This window comes from Narcine bancroftii, chromosome 1, assembly GCF_036971445.1.
Source record: "Narcine bancroftii isolate sNarBan1 chromosome 1, sNarBan1.hap1, whole genome shotgun sequence".
NCBI lineage: Eukaryota > Metazoa > Chordata > Chondrichthyes > Torpediniformes > Narcinidae > Narcine > Narcine bancroftii.
This window is the reverse complement of record NC_091469.1, coordinates 64,953,983-64,972,122: the sequence shown is the minus strand read 5'-3', so window position 1 is coordinate 64,972,122 and position 18,140 is coordinate 64,953,983. Positions and strand designations below refer to the sequence as shown.

At 38.9% G+C, this 18,140-nt stretch overlaps 1 protein-coding gene across 5 annotated transcripts in view; it reads right to left on the bottom strand.

The window, feature by feature from the left end:
- Window positions 1-18,140, bottom strand: part of LOC138758934 (guanine nucleotide-binding protein G(I)/G(S)/G(O) subunit gamma-7) — a 293,656-nt gene that overhangs the window by 9,343 nt on the left and 266,173 nt on the right. The gene's annotated exons all lie outside the window — the stretch shown is intronic.

Sequence of the window (18,140 nt, the reverse complement as noted above, 5' to 3'; positions counted from 1 at the left end):
ACTTGATGAACTCCAAACCAGACTTCAACACTGGAGAAACATCAGGGAATGCTGCGTGATGTGATGGGCTAAATGCAGACATTCCAGACATGGTACTGCAGCCCAAGGGCTACACCCTCCATCGTGCTGATCGAACACCAGGGGAGGTGGCATTTGTGCCATCTTCAATTCATTGTGGTGCGCAGACGTGCTCCCCCGACCTGGAACATTTGGTGATCAAGTGTCACCCATTCTACCTGCCAAGGGAGTTCACCACCATCATCCTGGTATTTACATTACCAAAAGTGTACATTCCGCCCCAGGCTAATGCCAGGCTGGCATTGGAGGGGACTGAGCACTGTGACAAACAGCCATAAGACCATCTGTCTAGATGCCTTCCCGATCATTGTGGGAGATTTCAATCAGGCCAACCTGAAGAAATCTCTGACAATATACCACAACATGTCACATGCGAGACCAGGGGAACCAACACACTCGACAACTGCTACACCAACATCAAGAAAGCATAGCAAGTCATACTGATGTACAAACAGAGGCTGAAGACCAAAGCACCAGTGGTGAAGTTGGCAAAGTTATGGTCAAGGGAGGCAGAGGAGCGTCTGCAGGACTCTTTTGAATCGATGGACTGGAACATATTCAAGAACATCCATAGATTTTAATGAATATGCAACAGGTGTCACCAACTTCATCAAGACCTGCATGGATGAGTGTGTGCCCACGAGCAAATACCGGGTGTTGCCCAACCAGAAGTCCTGGATGAATCAGAGAATCTGCAACCTGCTGAAGGTAAAAACAAGGGCATTTGAAGGATGGGCATTGAAATCTTTACAAGAAGTCCAGGTATGACCTGCGGAAGGCCATCTCGGAAGCAAAATGGCAATTCTGAAGGAAGCTAGAGACAGACACAGATACACATAAGCTATGGCAGGGAGTACAGGCCATTAAAGCCTGCAAAGGAAGGGTGACCACTATAGATGGCTGTGTTGCTTTACTACCCAATGAGCTGAACACTTTCTATGCCCACTTTGAGAAGAAGAACCAAACAGTGCATACGAGAATCCCTGTAAAGGCTGAAGACCCTGTGATATCTGTCTCTGAGGGCGATGTCAGAACAACATTCAAGAGGGTGAACCCTTGCAAGGTGTCAGGCCCTTATGGCATACCTGGTGGGTACTGAAAATCTGCACCATCCAACTAGCCGGAGTGTTCACAGACATTTTCAAGCTCTCATTGCTGCAGCCAGAGGTTTCCACCTGCTTCAAAAGGGCATCAATCATCCCGGAACCCAGGAAGAGTGGTGTGGGCTACTTCAACAACTACCACCCAGTAGCACTAACTTCTATTGTGATGAAATATTTTGAGGGGCTGGTCATGACCAGAATTAACATGTACCTAAGCAAAGATCTGGATCCACTGCAATTCACCTATCGTCATAATCGCTCCACAGCAGATGCAATATTGCTGGCTCTCTCTTCAGCTCTGGATCACCTTGAAACTGCAATTCATACATAAGGCTGCTCTTCAACAGCTCAGCCCCCTCTGCAACTGGATCTTTGACTTTCTCATCGGAAGACCACAGTCAGTACGAATCGGAAACAACATCTCCTCCTCACTGATCATCAACACAGGTGCACCCCAATGATGCGGGCTTAGCCTACTGCTCTGCTTGCTATACACCCATGACTGTGTGGCCAGGAATGATTCCAATGCCATCTACAGGTTTGCCGATGACACCTCAGTTATCTGTAGAATCACAAAAGGCAATAAGGAAGATACAGGAGGGAGATGGATCAGCTCATTGAATGGTGTAACAATACCAACTTTGCGCTCAATATTAGCAATTCAAGGAGATTATTGTGAACCAGGAGGAAGTCAGGAGAAAACAATCCAGCTCTTGTTAGTGGAGAGAGTCAAGAACTTCAAATTCCTGGGTGTCAACATCTCTGAGGATCTGTCCTGGCGCCTCCATGTTGATGCAATCACAAAGAAGGCTCGCTAGTGGCCATACTTTGTGAGGTGTCTGAGGTGATTCAATATGTCACCAAAGACTCTCATAAACTTCTACAGGTGTACCATGGAGACCATTCTGGCTGTTTGAATCACTGCCTGGTAAGGAGGGACCAACTCTCAGGATAAGAATAAACTCCAGAGAGTTGTTAACTCGGCCTGCAACATCACAGGCACCAGACCACTCCATTGAGGACATCTATATGAGCCAGTGTCTTAAAAAAGCAGCCTCTATCTTCAAAGACCCCCACCACCCAAGGCCTGCTCTTTTCACTCTGCTACCGTTGGGGTAAAAGTACAGGAGCCAGGGTATGAGAAGTTGCCCAGGTCAGGTGAGACATGATGTTTTCTTGTTAAGTCCATTAAAATTGCAACCATTCTACTTCACTTGGGCTACAAGGCAACATTTCTGAAAGATAAACCTTGCTTGGCTTTCCTATGACTTGTGCTTATTGCTGTAAGAAGTCAGTATTTAGGTGAGTATTACTGCTGGGATCTGAATGTTGTCATCAGATTCTGACAAATTGGCCTCCATACTTCTAAAAACATGAACTGGAATATTATGGGTGAAAAGAAAGAGGCGGAAGCTTCTGTCACTTAACCGCTCTTGTCCACCACACCTGACCAAAAACCAGCTGGAATGAAATGGGAGCAACTACATTTCCCCATGCATAGTCTGTGAATGAAAATGAACAGGAAATTAGCGGAATAAAATTGCCTTAGAAGCTTAACAACCAGAAATGCATTTTGTTTCAAACATAACTAATCATCAAGTTTTATTTTAAGAAAGGTTATTAACATTTCCAAGACATGAAAGATAAAAGGCAAAGGAATGACTGTATGCGTCCAATTGTTTGGTAGGATTATTGAATGATACAGCATAGAAAACCAACAAGCTGGTGTTTTTTATTGTTGGTTTTTTAATCGTCATTAATCACCCAAGTTCAGTTTAATAATGAAGCTTCTATTTTCAATATTACTGATTATGCAGTCTAGATCACAACTCTCGGCTGCAAAACGATCCTTCAATATAGTCTCATGCTCATATGTGTTTGCTGGTAGTTGACACTTCTAAAATTGGAAACAGACTTATTATTTATTATCAAACCTATTTATTATTTTGAACCACTAATAAATCTTTCAACCTACTTTGCTTTAAGGATTGGGAATGTTCTGAGAGCCAGCTTATACTTGATGGGCCTCTTTCTATGTTGTAAGAAAGTAAACATGGGAATATAATATATGATGAAGCGATAGACTCTGGATGTTCCATATTACTGAAGCCTCCATTCCTGGAATCCTTTTTCATCCAATCTTTTCTGCACTTTCTTGACATCCAATCCTGTGTAGTGCACAGAATATTCTGTTCTGTGGAAACTTAACTGGCTTAATATTGTATAGGCTTAATATAATTTTTTTTTGTTTTCAGTGCTCCTTTTGATAAAGCCAGTTGTCATTTTAACTCGTTACTCAATTTCCACTGCTATGTTTTGTGTCCACTATGTTTTTGCACCTCAATAAAAAACTGTGCTATTTGATACATCAAGCCCCCTCTCCACTTTTTCTATCCAAATGCATCAATGCAGAAGTCCTTACATTAAATTTGATCAGTAATGCCCACAGAATTCATAAGCCTATCAAGCCTCAGGAAAATCAATTATTGTTCTCTTTTCCTCTTGCACATTTCTGAGTTTCATATGTTATGCCATTTTTGAAATTTAGTCCTGACATCCCTGACTACATGATTAAGATATTTTAATATGCAGCGATTCTAACACTGACTCCGGGACCATATTATGAAAAATTTTCTCTCAGTCAGAAAAAAAAGTCAACATTGCTCTTTGCTCTCTGCCCTTAAGAAAACTTTTTGAGCCTGTCATCTGTAAGTTTGCTTGTGTCCATTATATTGTAGTCAGTGCCTTTTGAAAATTCATATTCACAGCAACCACACTATCCTCATCAACCTTCTCAATTACTTCATCAAAGAATCTATTTGAACTTGTCATATTCAAGTAGCCTTCAGCAAATCTATGCTGGCTTTCATTTATTACCTCATAATGTTGAAACAAAGATTTCACCGTAAGCAGTGAGATTTGGTTTTTAAAATTTTTTATTTATTAGTTTAAAAGCACACAATAAAACAAATAATTAAAGATAATTCAAAACAATGTGCTATATAAAAGAAAAATAAGAAACCCTACCATATGCCACCCCTCCCCCCCCTCTATCCCCCTACAAAAGAAGAAAAAAGAAGAACGGATAAGAGACTCTCAACAGGGGTGCCTATTACTTTAAAGTCTCTTATAATATACTGAGACTTTAAGGAGAAGGAAACGTCAGAGCTTCATTAAAATATTAACATTCATATTTTGTAAATAAGGGCTCCATATCTTCCAAAATATTTAATATTTGTCTCTTAAATTATAAGTAGCTTTCTCAAATCTTTTCTGTACAACTCAGACTTCAGCATGCCATCTTTCTATACCCAAATCCACATCAGACTTCCAAATGATGGCAATATATTTTCTTGCTATTGCTAAAGCAAACCAAACAAACTTCTTTTGATACATATTCAATTTCAACTTAGGTTCAATATTCTTAATATTACCCAATAAAAATAACATTAGATTATGTGGGAATTTAATCCCTATTATTCGTTCCAATAATTTACCTATTTCTAACCAAAATGGTTTAACTTCAGGATACTGCCAAGAAGAATGCAAAAATGCCACATCTAAAACATAAATCCGATAGAGTCTGATTCAATTTTTAAAGTTTATATGGTGTTAAATATAACTGATGAATAAAATTATATTGGACTATTCTATATCTCAAATTTATTTTACTTTTCATATTTTGTGTACATATCCCAATCCAATGTTGTTCATCTGATTATTCATATCTACTTTCCATCTATGTCTAGAATTATGAAGCCCTATTTTTCGTGGTTTCTTTTCTATTAACCTTTACATCATTGAAATAAATTTCATTATATTTCCATTATGTAACAATAATTCTAATTCCATCTCTACTGGTAATAATAGCTCATGACCACAATTTTCACGTAAAAATTTCATAACTTGATAATAACAAAATCTAGTTTTTTTCAGGTATTTTGAACTTCTCCTTCATTCTATTAAAATAATTAAGTTTCCCTGCTTCGAAAACATCTTCTATCTTAATTTTCTGACTGCAAAATCTTAAAAAAATTATTTCCCATGGAAATAATGGTGTTTTTCCAGACAATAATCCTTCTCCCCCAATTTCTTTATCAACATTATTCCAAAGCTCAATGAAATGCTTCAATATCGAAGCCTCTTTATTCATTGCTAACAACCTGAAATTCCATTTTTAAATGAAATCTTGTGGGTTTGGTTCCCCTTTTTAATGAATTTTATTTAAATCATATATTACAATTACAAAACGCAGCTGGGCAGATTTTTAATAATTCATAAAATTAGGGAGCTGCGAACTTCCTAAAGCATAATTCCAAGTTAATTTATCCAAAGAAACTCTTGCCATCTTTCCTTTCCATAAAATTTCCTAACACAAGCATTTAATTCTTTAAAAAAATGTTTGAGGAATTGGAATAGGAATCGATTGAAAAAGGTATTGTATTCTAGGAAAAACATTTATCTTTACACAATTTAACTCTACCTAGGTAACATATTCCATCTTTCCAAATTTTCCTTTATTCTTTTTAATAATGGGGAATAATTTAAATTAACCAAATCTTCTAATTAAGCTTCCACCCGAATACCTACATATTTTATTCCCACATCTGGCCACTTAAAATCAATGACCTTCTTACAATTTGTATAATTCCCTTTTCCTAATTAAATTTATAATCAGATACTTCTCCATATTCTTTTAATCTAAATTTAAGTTGGTGTAACAAATTTAACAGGTCTGTTAAATAAATCAAAACATCATCCACAAACAAAATTATTTTATGTTCTTGCTGATTCACTTTAAGAACCTTTATATTTGAATCCTGTCTTATCAATTCAGGAAAAGGTTCAATTGCTAAAACAAATAAAGCAGGCGACAGTGGACAACTTTGTCTACTTGATCTAGTCAATCGAAAAATTGTTGAAATTTGACCATTAGTCATTACTTTTGCAGTAGGGTTCCTATATATTATTTTAATCCAATCAATAAATATTGACCCTAACCCAAATTTCCCTATGACTTTAAAAAGAAAATTCCATTCTAATCTATCAAATGGTTTTTCTGCATCTAAAGCCACTGCAACACTTAAATCACCTCTTTTTTTGAACTAAATGTATTAAACTAATCAACTTTGCCACATTATCTGCTGATTTCCTATTTTTAACAAATCCACTTTTAACTTTGGTAAATATTTTATCAATCTATTTGCTAATACTTTAGCTAATATCTTATAATCAGCATTTAATAACAAAATTAGTCTATATGATGCTTGTTTCAATAGATCTCTGTCTTTCTTAGGTATTACTGTAATAATTGCTGTTAAAAAAAGAATCTGGAAGAGAATGTGTTTCCAATACTTGATTTAATGGAGGAATCAAATGATCCTTACATTTTTTATAAAACTCTATAGGAAACCCATTTTCCTGTGGTGACTTACTATTTTGTAATGGACTCATTACTTCAATTACCTCTTCGCTGTAAAAGGCGAATTCAAATCTTTTTGCTCTTGAGCTTTCAAACTAGGTAACTCTATTTGAGATAAAAATGAATGAATCTTATTTTCATCCTGAATTGATTCTAATTGATATGATTCAGAATAAGCAACAGTGAGGTTTGTTGACAACACCTCTTCCAAGATAGCCCTACATGGCTGCATTCTCATTCTCCTGCCTATAAACTCATGACTGTGGCCAAAAACTACTCCTGCATCATCTACAAGATTGAAGATGACACCACTCTTGTTGGCAAGATCAGAAACAATGATGAGACAGCATGCAGGAAGGAGATAGAGTCTGGTGGCATTGTGTCACGATAACAACCTCTCCCTCAATGTCAGCAAAACAAAGGAGCTGATCATTCACCTCAGGAGATGGAGACGATCGCACATCCCTGTATACATTAATGGTGCTGAGGTGGAGATGGCAGAGAGTTCAATCTCTTCAGAGAACATATTGCTTACAACCTGTCCTGGTCCAACCATATTCATGTTACAACAACAAAAGTTAACCAAAACTACTTTCTCAGAATCCGGAGATCTCTGGCCAGTTTTTACAGATGCACTGTATCCTGTCCAGATGCATCACTGCTCCATCCAGGAACCAACCGGCCCAAGACCATAAGAAACTGCAGAGAGCTGGAACCGTAGCTCCAGCCATCATATGCACCAACCTCCCATCCATCGACTCTGTCTATATCTCATGCTGACCTGAGAGTGCTGTTAAGACATTAAAAGACCCATCCCACTTCGTTCATACTCTACTCTCCTTTCATCGAAAGGATGCTGTATGAGCTTGAAAACGCAAACTTCCAGATTCAAGGACAGTTCTTTCTTGCTGATATCAGATAACGAATCTCATAGAGAATGGATCTCCTTGTGGCAAAAGATGATATCCTTGCATCGTGTTTAAATGGCTTTTCTCTATACCTTGCACTATTTGACTTATTGGAACATACCTCCCTACACTGCATTTATTTATTTATTTATTTGTTATTAATGCACTTCTTGCCTTTCAAACTGACTTACTTGGATAAACCACAAATCAAAGCTTTCAGTTGCATCTTAGTAGATGTGTCAATAAGCAATTCAATACCTCTGTGGGGAAATTCTCTTACTATCAATCCCCTCTGAATAGCTTATAAGCTACTTGTTTTTCTGTCTGTCCTGTACAATATTTGGAGGGAAGATTTAGAACATCTCAAGGACTTTACCACTATCAAGAAAATTTAATTGTGGTCTCTGCTATAACTTTGGGAAATACAGAATTCACACTGAACACAGCAAGGTTTCCGGATACTGGATTACAGAACAAATGCAGAAGTAAAATTATTATCTGATTCCCCTGAAAAAAGTTAATCATTTTGATATCATGGCTGTATAAAAAGACTTTGAACTTGCCTTCACTAATTTTACTTTGATTTGCTGAATTGGTTTAAATTGACACAGCATTAAGCAAAATATACCAATCAGTTAGAATCATAGAACACTGCAGCACAGAAAACAGGCCATTCAGCCCTTCTAGTCTGTGCTGAAATATCATTCCATTAATCCCATTAACCTGTGCGCATTCCATAATGAGATCTCTCCCAAACATGTTATCTATTCATTTTATTCTTAAAACTTAGGAGTGAGCCCACATTTACCACATCAAATGGCAGCTCGTTCCACACTCCCACCACTCTCTGAGTGAAGAAGTTCCCCCTAAACCTTTCCCCTTTCACCAAAAAGCCACGCCCTCCTGTATTTACCTCTCCTAATCTAAGTAGAAAGAGCCTACACACATTTACTCTATTAAATTTCCCCTCATTCTTCTACACTCCAAGGTCCTAACCTGTTTAACCTTGCCCTGTAAATCAATTCCTGAAGTCCGGGCAAAATCCTAGTAAATCTTCTCTGCACTCTTTCAATCTTACTGATATCTTTCCTGTAGTTTGGTGGCCTCATCAATGTCTAATACTCTTCTCTTTTCTTTTTCTTTGGATTGGCTTCGCGGACGAAGATTTATGGAGGGGTAATGTCCACGTCAGCTGCAGGCTCGTTTGTGGCTGACAAGTCCGATGCGGGACAGGCTGACACGGTTGCAGCGGTTGCAAGGGAAAATTGGTTGGTTGGGGTTGGGTGTTGGGTTTTTCCTCTTTTGTCTTTTGACAGTGAGGTGGGCTCTGCGGTCTTCTTCAAAGGAGGTTGCTGCCCGCCGAACTGTGAGGCGCCAAGATGCACGGTTTGAGGCGATATCAGCCCACTGGGGATGGTCAATGTGGCAGGCACCAAGAGCTTTCTTTAGGTAGTCCTTGTACCTCTTCTTTGGTGCACCTCTGTCTTGGTGGCCAGTGGAGAGCTCGCCATATAACATGATCTTGGGAACCTCACCATAAAATCACAACTCCTGTACTTAATGCTTTGATTTCTGAAGGCCAAGATGCCAAAAGCTTGCTTTACAACCCTGTCCACCAATGACGTCACTTTCAGGGAATTATGCATCTGTATTCCCAGATCCCTTTGTTCCTCTGCACTCCTCAGTACCCTACTATTTACTGTGAATGTCCTTCCAAAATGCAACACCACACACTTGACTGCTATTTTCTGGCCCATTTTTCCAGTTGGTCCAGATCCCTCTGCAAGCTTTGAAAGTCTTCCTTGCTATCCACAACACCTCACTGTCAACGCCAACAAAGTTTGGAAGCTTACAGAAGATATTTTTAGACAGACAGCATAGTAACAGGCCTTTTCAGCCCACGAGCCCGTACTGCCCAATTATACCCAAATGACTTACAAACCCCAGTATGTTTCAAACAGTGGGAAGAAAACGGAACCCCTGGGAAAACTCATGCAGACAATGGAAGAACATATAAGTTCCTTACAGACAGTGTGGGATTCGAACCCAAGTACTGATTGGTGGCCCTGTTACAATGTTGCACTAACTGCTACACTAACTGTTCTCAGTATGTTGAAAATGTCCTATTTTTTCTGTAATCTAATTGCTTCAGTGGCTTCCAGATGTGGGTACATGTGTGTTTTGTAAAGGATTCCACATCAGATGTGAGTTAAAATGGAATTTCTTGCATGAGGCTTATTTTGGAGTGCTTTTGGGGAAAATTAAATCTAATTGATCTTGCAGTGATCATTGTCAGGCATACTGGAAAACCTGGTCTTTGCACAGAATGATGGATGAAAGGACAACAAGTGACACAGCAGCGAACAAGCTATGTGGCCCAACCTGCCCATGCTGCTCAAGTTTGCTTGCATGTACTTGGACCATATCAGTCTGAGCTCTTCCTATTCATGTTTCTGCCCCAAATGTCTTTTGAATATCAAAATTGTGCTGCTTCTTACAATTTCCTCTGGCAGCTCATTCCAGGTATGGACCACCATCTGAGTAAAAAAGTTGCCCTCTTAAATCTCTCTTGTATCAGCTACTATGGTAGAAGCTACTAAATAAAGGCAAACACACACAAATGTAGTCAACTCATCACTGGTTTATTGCAGACATACACAGACCTTTTATTCCCTGCCTGTTAATGAGCTCGTTAGTAAACAGCTGCTGGTCCACAGGACCAGCAGATTAAAGCTATGAGTCATTAGCGCCCCTTGCCTTCAGGCAGGGGCTTCATCTGATCCACTCGCTGTACTTTGGCGCCCAGCACTGCTAGCCTGTGATGTGTCAGGTAAGTCTGTGAACAGACGGTGGCAGTTCATAATACCGCGTAGTACGCCTGCTACATCACCCCCCCCCCCCCCGAATCGTCACCATAACTTAAGATGCCAGATACGCTTGACTTAGGTGGACATCCACGTCGCTTGGGTTGAGGGCACTGAACTGGTGAAGTAGGGTCCGTATGGGCAGGTTTAAGTCTGTCCATGCTGAATAGCTGCAGATGCCCTCTGATGTCTAATGTATATACCACTCCATCACTCTTAACCACACAAAATGGTCCTTAATATGATTTTAGTAATGGTGTCCCTGGAACTTGTCTTCGTACGAATACAAATTCAGTGTTTAATAGTGATTGGGGCACTTGTGGCCTCGGTTTGCCATGCCAGTTGGTAGAGGATGGTTTGCTGTTAGCAATACCCTTGCGGAGTTGTTGCAGTATGTCCATGTCTGAATTACTTGTGAAGTGAATATCTCCTGGAACCATAAGGGCCGCACCATACATCAATTTTGCAGAAGATGCAGACAGATCTTCTTTTGGAGCTGTTCGTACTCCTAGCAGAACCCAAGGTAGTTCATCGACCCAGTTGGGGCTGGTGAGTCGGGCCTTCAGTGAAGATTTAAGTTGTCGATGGAAACGTTCCACCAGGCTGTTGGACTGAGGATGGTACGCAGTAGTGTGGTGCAACTGTGTACCACAAAAACAAGCCAAGGAAGCCCATAACGCCGAAGTGAACTGTGGTCCACAGTCCGAAGTTATGTGTGTAGGCACTCCAAATCTAGCAATCCAATTTAAGATGAATGCTCTAGCACATGCCTCAGTATCACTGACTGGTAATGGAATGGACTCTGGCTAACATTTGAAGCGGTCTACTACCGTGAGAATATACCTCATGTCCTGTGATAATGGTAATGGTCCAACCAGATCCACGTGCACATGCACAAATCTTCTGCGTATTGTAAGGAAAGGCTGCAGGGGTGCCTTGGTGTGGGGTTGAATTTTTGCAGATTGGCAGGATATACATGTTCGTGCCCATTGGGCGATGTCTTTTTTCAGCCCATGCCACATGTACTTGTTTGACATTATTTTGACTGAAGTCCTGATGGATGGGTGTGATAGATTGTAAATGTCCTCAAAAGGACGCCGTCTCCAAGATAATGGGACCAATGGTCAAGGATAGCCCAACAATACATCACAAAGGAGTTCTGTAGAATATCGAGTCCAGTAATAGCTGTACTGTATGCCTGCATATCCGGATCCGCAAATTGTGCTGGAGCTAGTTCAGCATTGTTGACTTCACCCTGAATATGGCACACACTTGATCGAGAAAGCACATTTGTGACCAGATTGTCCTTTCCTGAAATATGACATATGTCCGTAGTAAACTCCGAAATGTACGACAAATGTCGTTGTTGTCTTGTCGATCAAGGATCTGTGACTTTGCTAAAGGCAAAAATGAGCGGTTTATGGTCTGTGAATATGGTGAAATGTCGACCTTCCAAGATATAACGAAAGTGCCTTATAGCCAGATAAAGTGCTAATAATTCTCAATCAAAGGCACTGTACTTTATTTCCGCTGGTCTTAGATGATGACTAAAGAAGGCAAGGGGCTGATAATGGCCATTGACGTATTGTTCCAAAACTGCACCCACAGCTGTTCCTGAAGCATCTGTACTAGGCGTCAAAGCAGATTCAGGATTTGGATGCGCAAGCATTGCTGCTTTGGCTAATGCCTCTTTGGCGGACATAAATGCGGCCTCTGCCTCTGCGGTCCAGGTAATGTTTTTGTTTGGAGCAGAGATGATGTCAAACAGGGGTTGCAGGATGTCAGCAATAAATCTGTGATAAAAATTTATCATTCTCAAAAACTTCTGTAGTAGAGCAGTATATGCGTTCTTGTGTAACGTATGTACTTCGAGCTGTGAAACTCTCCCCTTGATGCGCGCCAGTGGACATGTCTGAAAGGTGGTGGTGTGAACTAATTTTCTGCGTTTTACATTTACCAATAAGTTGTGGGAATGTAAAAAATCCGCACCCAAAATGGGTTGAGCGACAGAAGCGAGGACACAATTCCAATGGAACGTGGTTCCACCTATTCCGATTGCGACTCGTCTTGTGCCGAAACTTGGAATGGCAGTTGCATTTGCCTCTTGCAGGGTCAAGTGGCGTTTTTTATGCGTCCTTTCAAAATAGGTCAGTGGGAGCAAACTAAGTTCAGCACCTGTGTCTACAAGGAATTTTCACTTACCCACATCGTCCTGAAGATACAATAGGCCTGTATGTACACCAGCTGCCGAGGCCACTACTGGCAGCCGCCTCTCTCGTTTCCCGGCTTCTTTTTGTAGTAGGTACATGGCTGGATGCACTTATAGGCATTTTTTCCCCAGTGGCGATGGTAAAATCACCACTCTCAATGTACCTCAGCACGTTGCTCTTTCTTGGATTGGACTACAGATACAGGAGGCTGGTAGGATGCAGGAGATGCTTCTGCTGCAAAAACTGGATGTATTCGGGCAGACTCTCGTGTAGGAGAACTAAAGAGCCTGTCAGCCTCTCGAGCCACGTCATGCGGATGGCGGAAATCCATGTTATCAATGGGTATGGCAATGTGAGGTGGAAGTTTTGACAGAAATAAAGTTTTGAAAGGCAGACAATGGGAATGACCATCCGACAATGCCAGCATCTCATTCATCAGGTCTGATGGATTCTTGTCACCTAGGCCTTCCATGTTCAAAAGACACATGCCACGCTCATGTCTAGTAAGTTCCAACGTGTCAAGAACAAACTGGCGGAACCTGGTGTACTGGTCTTCTGCCGGAGGATGAGCAATAAATTCGCTTACTCACGATGCAGTAGCCGAGTCCAATGTGCTCACGACATGCCAAAATTTTGTGTCTTCTGCCATTATACCCCGAAGACGAAAGTGGGTTTCAGCTTTTTAAAATTTTAAAAAAAAATTTTCACACTATGAATGAATCATATCAATCAAAATACACACAAACACTTCCCTCTTAAATATACACAGTGGGATTTTCTCCCCTTTTTTCCCCCCTACCTTCCCTACCCCCTTCCCACCCCCCTCCCCACCCATTAAATGTTCAACATATACAACACAATAAAACCATTAAACAATGTCATCACACAATGAAAATAAACAAGAAAATTGTGTCATCTACTTTTACACACTGGATCAGGTCACTTTGTCTTCTTATCATTTTTATCATTTTAGGGGGTGGAGGACCGAGGCAAGCCCTCTCTGTTGTGTTTCTTGTACGGTTCCCAAATTTGTTCAAATAATGTGACTTTATTTTTTAAATTATGTAATTTTTTCCAATGGAATACATTTATTCATTTCCATGTATCATTGCTGTACTCTCAGGCTCTCTTCTGATTTCCAAGTTGACATTATACATATTTTTGCTACAGCAAAGGCTATCATAATAAATCTTTTTTGCACTTCATCCAGTTTGAGGCCTAATTCTTTACTTCTTATATTACTTAGAAGAAAGATCTCTGGATTTTTTGGTATGTTGCTTTTTGTGATTTTATTTAATACCTGGTTTAGATCTTCCCAAAACTTTTTCACTTTCTCACATGCCCAAATTGCATGTACTGTTGTTCCCATTTCCATCTTACAGCGAAAACATCTATCTGATAATGTTGGATTCCATTAATTTAACTTTTCGGGCGTGATATATAACCTGTGTAACCAATTATATTGTATCATGCGTAACCTCGTGTTTATTATATTCTTAGTTCCAGATCTTAACTTTTCCCATATTTCATTTTTTATCTTTGTTTAAATCTTTTTCCCACTTTTGTTTGGGTTTATAGCTAATTTCATCATTTTCCTTTTCTTGCAGGTTGATGTACATGTTTGTTATAAATCTTTTAATTATCATTGCGTCTGTAATCACATATTCAAAGCTGCTTCATTCTGGTAACCTCAGTCTGCTTCCCAATTTGTCCTTCAAGTAGGTTTTCAGTTGGTGGTATGCAAACATTGTACCATGAGTTATTCCATATTTGTACTTCATTTGTTCAAATGATAATAAATTATTTCCCAAAAAATTATTTTCTATTCTTTTAATTCCTTTTCTCTCTCATTCTCTAAATGAAAGGTTATCTATTGTGAAAGGGATTAGTTGATTTTGCGTCAATAATAATTTTGGTAGTTGGTAATTTGTTTTTTTCCTTTCTACGTGAATCTTCTTCCATATGTTGAGTAAATGATGCAGTACTGGTGAACTTTTATATTGCACCAGTTTTTCATCACACTTATAAAGTATATGCTATAGTACCTTCTCCCCTATTTTATCTAGCTCTATCTTGGTCCAATCTGGTTTTTCCCTTGTCTGTTAAAAATTTGATAGATACCTTAATTGTGCTGCTCTATAATAATTTTAAAAGTTTGGAAGCTGCAAACCACCTTGTTTGTACCACTCTGTTAATTTATCTCGAGCTATCCTCGGTTTAGCCCCTTTCCATAAGAATTTCCTTATTATTCTCTTTAGTTCATTGAAGAATTTCTCTGTTAAGGGAATTGGTAATGATTGAAATAGGTATTGTATCCTTGGGAAGACATTCATTTTAATGCAATTTACCCTCCCTATCAATGTTAATGGAAATTCTTTCCAATGTTCTATGTCATCCTGTCATTTCTTCATTAATGGCTGATAATTTATTTTGTATAGGCAGCCTAAATTATTATCTAATCTAATACCTAGGTATCGGGTTGCTAGTGTTTGCCATTTAAATGGTGACTCTTTTTTAAACTCTGTGTAATCTGCATTATTCATTGGCATTGCTTCACTTTTATTTGTGGTGATCTTGTACGCCGATATTTCTCCATATTCCTTCAATTTCTTATGTAGTTCTTTTATTGATATTTCTGGTTCTGTTAAGTATACTGTGATGTCATCTGCAAATAAACTGATTTTATACTCCTCCTTTATTTTTATCCCTTTTATTTTATTTTCTGTTCTTATCAGTTCTGCCAATGATTCTATTGCTAAAGCGAACAGAGAGGGAGATAGTGGACATCCCTGCCTAGATGACCTACTTAATTTAAATTGGTTTGATACATATCCATTTACTGTCACCTTTGCCAATGGTCCCTTATATAATGCTTTAATCCAATTAATATATTTTTCTGGTAGGTTGAACCTCTGTAGTGCTTTGAATAAATAAAACCATTCTACCCTGTCAAAGGCTTTTTCTGCATCTAAAGCAACAGCCACTGTTGGAGTCTTATTTCCTTATACTGCATGGATTAAATTAATGAACTTACAGACATTATCCACTGTTCGCCTTTTCTTAATAAATCCAGCTTGATCTTGTTTTACTATTTTTGGTACACAGTCGGCCAATCTGTTTGCTAATAGTTTTCCTATGATCTTATAATCTGAATTAAGTAGAGATATTGGTCTATATGATGCAGGTGTTAGTGGATCTTTCCCCGTCTTTGATATTACTGTAATTATTGCTGTTTTACATGAATCTGGCAAGTTTTGTGTTTCTTCTATCTGGTTCATTACTTCCAGGAGAGGAGGAATTAATAAGTCTTTAAATGTTTTATAGGATTCTATTGGGAGTCCATCCTCCCCAGGCGTTTTATTGTTTGGCTGCTTTTTTAATATATCGTGTATTTCCTCTATTTCAAATGGTTTTATCAATTTGTTTTGCTCCTCTTCTTGCAATTTTGGTAGTTCAATTTTAGCTAAAAATTCATCTATTTTGTCTTCTTTCCCCTTGTTCTCAGTTTGGTATAATTGTTCATAGAATTCCTTAAAGTGTTCATTAATCTCTGTTGGGTTATATGTAATTTGTTTGTCCTTTTTCCTTGATGCCAATACAGTTCTTTTTAGGTGGTTCTGTTTTAAGTTGCCAGGCTAATATTTTGCACGTTTTTTTCTCCTAGCTCGTAATACTTCTGCTTTATTTTCATTATGTTCTTCTCCACCTTATTCGTTTGTAATGTTTCGTATTTAATTTTTTGTCTGCCAATTCTCTTCTTTTTGTTATATCTTCCCTTGTTGCTAGTTCTTTTTCTGTACTTACTATTTCCCTTTCCAACTGTTCTATTTCCCGATTGTAGTCCTTTTTCATCTTAGTTACATAACTTATTATCTCCCCTCGAATGAAGGCTTTCATTGCATCCCATAATATAAATTTGTCTTTCACTGATTCTGCATTTATTTCAAAGTACATTTTAATTGGCGTTCAATAAATTCTTTAAATTCCTGTCTTTTAAGTAGCATGGAGTTTAATCTTCATCTATATGTTCTTGGTGGGATGTCCTCCAGTTCTATTGCTAATAACACGGGTGAATGATCAGATAGCAATCTAGCTTTATATTCCGTTTTCCTAACTCTCCCTTGGATATGGGCTGACAACAGGAACATGTCAATCCTTGAGTATGTTTTATGTCTACTCGAATAATATGAGTATTCCTTCTCCCTTGGGTGCTGCCTCCTCCATATATCCAAAAGTTGCATTTCCTGCATTGATTTAACCATAAATTTGGCCATTTTATTCTTTTTGCTAGTCTTTTGTCCAGTTTTATCCAACTTTGGGTCCAAATTAAAGTTAAAATCCCCTCCTATCAATATATTCCCCTGCGTATCTACAAACTTCAAAAAAATATCTTACATAAACTTTTGATCCTCTTCATTAGGTGCATATATATTGACCAAATTCCAGAGTTCTGAATATATCTGACACTTTATCATTACATACCTCCCTACTGGATCTATTATTTCCTCCTCTATTTTCATTGATACATTTTTATTGATTAATATAGCTACACCTCTGGCTTTTGAATTATATGATGCTGCCGTTACGTTCCCTACCCAGTCTCTCCTTAATTTATTATGATCCACTTCAGTTAGATGCGTTTCCTGCACAAATGCTATATCTATTTTTTCTTTTTTCAGTAAATTTAATAGCCTTTTTTGTTTAATTTGGTTATGTATTCCATTAATATTTATAGTCATATAGTTCAACATGGCCATCTCATACTCTGCTTACACCTCATTTCCACTTCAACTGGGTTTCAGCTTGAAGAAACCAAATTCGAGACTGATGTGTCCAGAAAGGAGGCCAATGAAGCCCAACTGTATTAACGGCCATGGTGGCGGCAGTTGTTGCTGCTATTGAAATTTCCTCCTTTTCCATAATTATTCAAATTCATTGAATCTTGACTTCAGGGTCACCAATTTGTATTGGGTACAAATTTAGATGCTACTAAATAAAGGCAAACACACACAAAGGTAATCAACTTGTTTATTGCAGACATACACAGACCTTTTATTCCCTGCCTGTTAATGAGCTCGTTATGCTGGTCCATAAGACCAGCATGTTAAAGCTATGAGCCATTAGCACCCCGCGCCTTTAGGCGGGGGCTTCATCTGATCCACTTGCTGTACTTTGGCGACCTGCACTGCTAGCCCGCGATGTGTCAGGTAAGTCTGTGAACTGACGGTGGCAGTTCATAATACCACGCTGTGCGCCTGCTACACTCTCTTCTTAAACCTATGCCCTTTAGTAAAATCATCTACCTTGGGAAAAATACTATCCATGCACCTCGTGATTTTATAGACTTCTATCAGGTCATCCCTCAGACTCCTATACTCTAGGGAATAAAGACACAGCCTATCTAACCTCTCCCTGTAACTTGAGCCTTTTAGTCATGGCAGGAGCCTGGTGAATCAACTCTGCACCCCTTCAAACTTATAGATATCCCTCTATCACTGGGTCATGAGAACCGCACACAGTATTTCAACTGTGATTTCACCAATATCTTGTATAGC